Source organism: Urocitellus parryii, chromosome 4 (genome assembly GCF_045843805.1).
Source record: "Urocitellus parryii isolate mUroPar1 chromosome 4, mUroPar1.hap1, whole genome shotgun sequence".
NCBI classification, from domain to species: Eukaryota; Metazoa; Chordata; class Mammalia; order Rodentia; family Sciuridae; genus Urocitellus; species Urocitellus parryii.
In genome coordinates, this window is record NC_135534.1 from 201,005,948 (window position 1) to 201,011,990 (window position 6,043).

The window sequence follows — 6,043 nt, forward strand, 5'->3', positions numbered from 1 at the left end:
GAGAAGAGTACACCATCACCCCCGACAGTCCTGCCCAGGGGCAGGGTCTGGGCATAACCGTGAGAGAATGTTCTATCAAAAAACCCTGCCTCGTTATCCTCCAAATATCAAGGATGTGGAACTCAGAGCGAGACAGGGGAACTGTTCTGGGTGGAAGGAGACAAGAGATGCCAGATTGGGTCCCCCTCTCTAGGTGAAACTTCACTGCCAAGTCTGGATGGAGGGCGCAGGGAGCTGCCTGTACTATTCTTGCACATTTTCTGTAATTTGAATATTTTAAAATGAAATGATTTTTAAATCCCAAGAAGTACAACTTTATAGTGTTAAAGGAGGGTCCTGGGTGTATATTTTCAAGAAAAGGAGGAAGCAGAAGGATTATCTGATAAACTCACCTTCTTGGGGAGTATTTGAGACAATTTGGGGATGGACACCTGGAAACACACACACATGAAATGCATTTCGAGCTAAGCAGCAAATTTTGAAAATTTGTTGACTATTTAAGAAAATCTGCAAAAGAAACCTCCAAATGCTAAAGTGCTGATGAAACAGGACGTTAGTTTTTCAGGGATGTAGTGGTCAGCTTTCATATCTGTAACAAATACCTGAGATAATCAACTTATAAAGAGAAAAGGTTAATTTGGGTTGGGCTTTGGGCTTGAGGCGAGGCAGCACATCGTGGAAGGAGCATGTGGAAGAGGAAGCAGCTCATCTTGTGGCCTGGATGTGCAAGAGAGAGAGAGAGAAGAAGAAGAGGAGGAGGAGGAGGAGAGGAGGAGGAGGAGGAGACACCAGGGCCCACTTTCCTTTGAGAGCATGCCTCCCCAGTGACCTAAAAGCTCTATTAGGTCCCACATGTATGTCTTTTCCCTCTCTGTCTCTCTCTCTCTCTCTCTCTCTCTCTCTCTCTCTCTCTCTCTCTCTCTCTCTCTCTCTCTCTCTCTCTCTCTCTCCCCCAGTGCCAGGGCAGGGATGGAACCAGGGCCTGGCACATACTGAACAAATGCTCTGCTATTGACCCACACCCCTAGCCTTAGCCCCACCTCTTTAAGTTTTTGCCACCCCCCAATATGACAAGCTGGGGACAGCAAGTCTTCAACACATGGGCTTTTGTTAGGGCCAAATTATAATACAGGGGTTTTAAAAATAAATAAATAAAATGAAAAATCCCCTACAATGCTATGGAGAACATACCCATACGATGACATCTAAGAAGAGTAAATGCTTTATACGCCTTTGCTTTAGAAACATGGGGTAATCCCTGAAACACTGCTCAGGAAGGGACTTTGTCTATTAGAAGAATGTATACAGAACATAATAAAGAGAATATTTCTTGAATAAGCTTCTGGAAAGGTTGATCAAGGTGGTAATATGGGGCAGGGTTCTTTAGTGAGTTTTGGAGAAGTACCTTTTACCATGTGGGCCTTGGGAGGTCTGACGGCTTCCCCTGTACCCCATCCAGGTGCCCCTTCAGGACCCAGACCTGGCCTGGGCCATGCAGGCCTGTCACCCAGGCCCCTGTGGATTCCACTGGCAACCTCCCTGGAGGAAAGGACTCCGGTTCCTTCTCTCAGCCCTTGGTGACGCCAGTTCACAGCCCCATTTTACAGATGATAAAGTGGAGGTTTGGAGAAAGGACTTATAGCCAAAGACTAGCCAAGCTGGACTTGGAGCCAAGTTGACAAACTCCAGGGTTATCTCCCTGCCCCTCGCCCCGCGCATCTCCCGCCTGCTGGCGCCAGATCTAATCAGGGCCTTGCTGGCCCCTTGGATGGGCCGGGAGGTGGTGTGTCATCAGAGCATGGGATTCTAGAAGCTCCTGCCATATGTCATTATGTCTAATTACTTGAGTTCAGGCTTCTGCGTGGGCTGCTGGAGCCGGAGCGTCTCCATGCCCAGGTGGGATTTCTGCAGCCAAGAAGTGGGGCAGAGCTGCTGAGGGGTCCTCGCCATGTGTTCCCCACCTCTGCTGCAGAAAGCTGGGCTCCAGGACCCTCACAGAGGCCCAGGGGAGGCCTGGAGCAGGGAGTGCCATCCGTCCACGCCATGGTGGCACTTCTTAACCTCACTGCAGCCTGGCAGGGGATGGAAGAGACATCCCTGCACTCCTCAGCCATCCACAAACAGGCAGCTGGACACGGAGGCATGGCTCTGGAACGTGTGTCTGGACCTTGGAGTGCAGAGCTGCTCACATCTCCACCACCTCCACTAGGTGCTCATGGGGGGGGGGGGGCGAGTGAGGGGAAGATGGATCCCAGGCCACGCTGGCAGAGACGGCTGACGGAAGCCACCTTTTGCATATGCTCAATAAACAGGTGTGAGTGGTTCTGTGTGCCAGCCATTGCTCTGGGCAGTGGGTTTTTAAATCCAAGTTCCCATCCTCAAGGAGTTGGCTTTCCAAATCGAAGAGGGATGATGACCATAGAAATAAGTGTGTGACGTACCAGGAGGTGGCAGGTGGTATAAAATCCAAGGGGAGAAGATGGCTGAGGATGGGGATCTGGCTGGAGACACAGCCAAACCATTCTTCCCAAACCCAAAGGGTAGATGGATAAATAACTCTGGGGGTAGAAAAAATGGAGCCCATCACCCCAGTTGCTGCCTCTTCTCTTCTTCTTCTTCCCTTCCTTCTTCTATAACAATCCTTTTCCTTAAAATTTTGGATATTTAAAATAGTCAGAAGGTATGAAAAGTTACTTGCCAAATATTCACGTACATACTACCCCTCATGTTAAAAATAAATATTTAGATCTGTAAACAAAACAAAATCAAAAACTTACAAATACAATCCATGCTCCCTGTATTAGGAAAGTCTAAGTTATGCTGAGATAACAAGCAAACTCCAAAATCTCAATTGTTTTAAACAACAAAGGTGTATTTCACTCTCATTCTGTGTATCCAGTGAGGGTTGATGAGACAGGGCCATATTTGTCGTAGTCTCTTAGGAATCCAGGCTGAGGGATGCTCCCCTGTTTTATGATGCTATCATCTCAGCAAAAGGCACCCAGCTGCACTAAGGGAAAAGAGCACGAGGACGCACATCAGCTCTTAGATGTTTCCTTGTGGAAGTGGCATCGGCTCAGGTTTCATTGGTGAAAGCAAATCATGTGTCCATGTCCAACTTCCAAGGTGGCAGTGAAGTTTGATCTTATGGGCTCAGAAGAAGAGGACGGAAATGTCAGTGAGGGTAGTTCATATCTACCACATTCCCCATCTTATTTCCATCTATCCCTCACTCCGTAAATAAGCTCCACTTAGAGGCTGCCTTTTTCGTCTGCCTTTTCTCATGTAGCATAATGTCTTCAAGGTCCATTCATTTTTGTAGGATCTCACTGCTTCATTCCTTTTCAATGACCAAATAACAGCTCATTGTTTGAAATCTATACCACGTTTGTTTGTCCATTCATTTTTCGGTGGACATTTTAATTGTTTCCACTTTGGGACATTTTAATTGTTTCCACTCTATGCCGTGCATATTCATGTACAAGTTTGTTTGAACTCCATCTGAGTCAGCTTTTTCACTGCTGTGCCCAAAAAATCTGACCGGAACAATTAGAGAAGGAAAAGTTGATTGGGGGGCGCTCAGTTTCAGAGGTCTCAGTTCACAGACGGCCGACTCTCTTCCCTGGGGCCTGAAGCGAGGCAGAACCTCCTGGCAGAAGAGTGTGGGTGGAGGAAGGTGGCTCAAGAAGCAGAAAGAGCTGTCCTCACCGTGAGGAAGTACAAACCCCGAGGCACGCCTGCAGTGGCTCACCTGCTGCCCGGGGGCTTGCAGCCTGCTCTGACCTCTCGCACCCTGGGAACCTCACCCCGTTTATAACTTTCATTCTCCCATCGCCACCATGCTGGTCCTCATTAGCAGCTTTCAGGAAGAGGAATTGACATGGGCAGCAATTCTAGGTCACGTTTGGTGCCCTGGAGGTGTGTCCTATGAAGCTGGAACACAGGGGACGGCTGGTGCTGGTGCTAGAGAGGTCAGCGGAGGCCAGCGCAGGAGAACCTAGGACGTCATTCTACAAGTTGGGACTTCACACTGGGAGCCCAGAAAGAAACCACAGGGGGATCTCTTTCTGAGCTAGAGGAATGTGGTCAACTTCACCTTTAGACTAGAGAGAGCATGGGGACCCCCCGGAGCTCAGTCTTGGCCTCACAGGAGGCGGGAGCTGAAGCAGGCCACTTCCAACCTCTGGGCCTCAGTTTTTCAAATAGAAAAACTGGGGTTCACATTTCTCCTGTCAGACACAAGTGAAGTCCTAGGTGTGAGTCTGGGTGTGAATCTCTGAAGTACAGGATAGAGGCTGCTACTTGAAATGCCTGCTCAGGCCAGCCGTGTTGGTGCATGCCTGTAATCCCAGGGACTTGGAAGGCTGAGACAGGAGGATCACAAGTTCAAAGCCAGCCTCAGCAGCTTAATAAGACCCTGCCTCAAAATACAAAATAGAAAGGGCTAAGCATGTGGCTAATCACCCTGGTTTCAATCCCCTGTACCAAGAGAGAGAGAGAAGAAAAGATGCTTGCAACGTGGTGGGGCTTCCCGTCAGTGGATCTTAGGTGGATCTCCAGAGGCATCATGGACCTGTGTGGAGTTTGAACTTCTGGAACAGGAGACCCATGGATGACATACTGGGGGGACTGGCTGTTGAAAGGAGGCAGCAGCAAATCCTCAGAGGTGACTTTTGTGTTAATGAGTCAGGATTTTCATGTCTTGGGTCTACAGCTCCGTCAAATTCTGCAAAATGTGAATCCAAACCGCATGGAGGTGGCAGGACTCGAGTTTCTATGGTTTGGAGGACATAGGGACTTTCTCTGTGGCAATCATTTCATCTAAAAGAAGCCAAGACCTCCCACGTGGGCCTGGAGGGAGAAAGCTCGAGAGAAGAGGTCAGGGCGGCGTGTTTCCCCCACCCACGGAGCCTGAAGGGCAAACCAGCCAGTGCCGAGGCGAGAAGACCCCACCATCTTAACCCGGGGAATTCGCAGGCGACAGAGGCTGGCAGGGAGAGGGAGGAGGGACTTTCTGCAGAGTGACAGGGATGGTCTAGATTCTGATTCTGAGTCCATCTGTGGAAGGGACATCAAGGCGTTCAATGCTTAGGACACCATTTAATTTCCCCACCCATCCCTTCACTTACAGAAAAAGGGTCACCAAGGAAAAGTGGCTGTCGAGGTCACAGGCAAGTGAAGTACCAGGCCAGGGTTGGAACCCAGATCTCGTGGCTCAAGGCATGGGCTGGCACCCTGAAGTTCTCTCCCAAGCAACTGCAAGTGGGACACGTGGGTGGCCTCTGGGTCAGAGAGGACAGGCTCAGTAGTTAGCACTCATGTGATTCCCCGGGGGCGACATTGGTGTCTTCTCTTTTTGGTTTATTCTGGAAAGTCCCACGTCTCTTCCTAGCATCCCTGTCTGGAATTTATGCCAAGGGCAGCCAAAGGCCAGGACTGATTAGAAGGCCTGAAAAAGGGGATCCAGGGCAAAAGGTCAGACCATACTGTGCGGCACTCCTGGGGCCTGGGCAAGAGAGTGAATTTGTGTCCACCCCCTACTGCCCACCTCCCATCCCCAGTCCTGAGCAGGGTCTGCAGGCCTGGGAGAGTCCTTGGAGTTCAGGCTCAAAGAGACAAATGGGAAGAGCAGCGGCTTTAGAATTAGAGCCGGTTCAAGTCCTAGTACCATCACATATTTCCTGTGTGATGTTGGCTGACTTCCCTAGCCTCTCTGTGCTTTGGTCTCTCCGTCTGTCACATGTGGTTGATACTCATCATATGGAAGGGACCAGCTGATACGCGATCACAAGACAAGTGGCCCCTAGGAAGCACCTCTCACCAGGGAATGGGGGCTGTCATAAGGTTGCCCTGAATTCCTCCAACTTCTAGAAGCCCTTTCCAAGGAGCAGAACCCGTGTCCGGATGGCCAGAACTCTCTCCTGGGCACTGGCTTGGACCCTGGGGAAAGACCCCATGATGGCCAATCCTGGACCCTGCCTTTGGAGCTCAGTCCAGTGAGGCAGACCAAAGGGATCGGAGCAGTCATGGGAGAGGGTGCAGC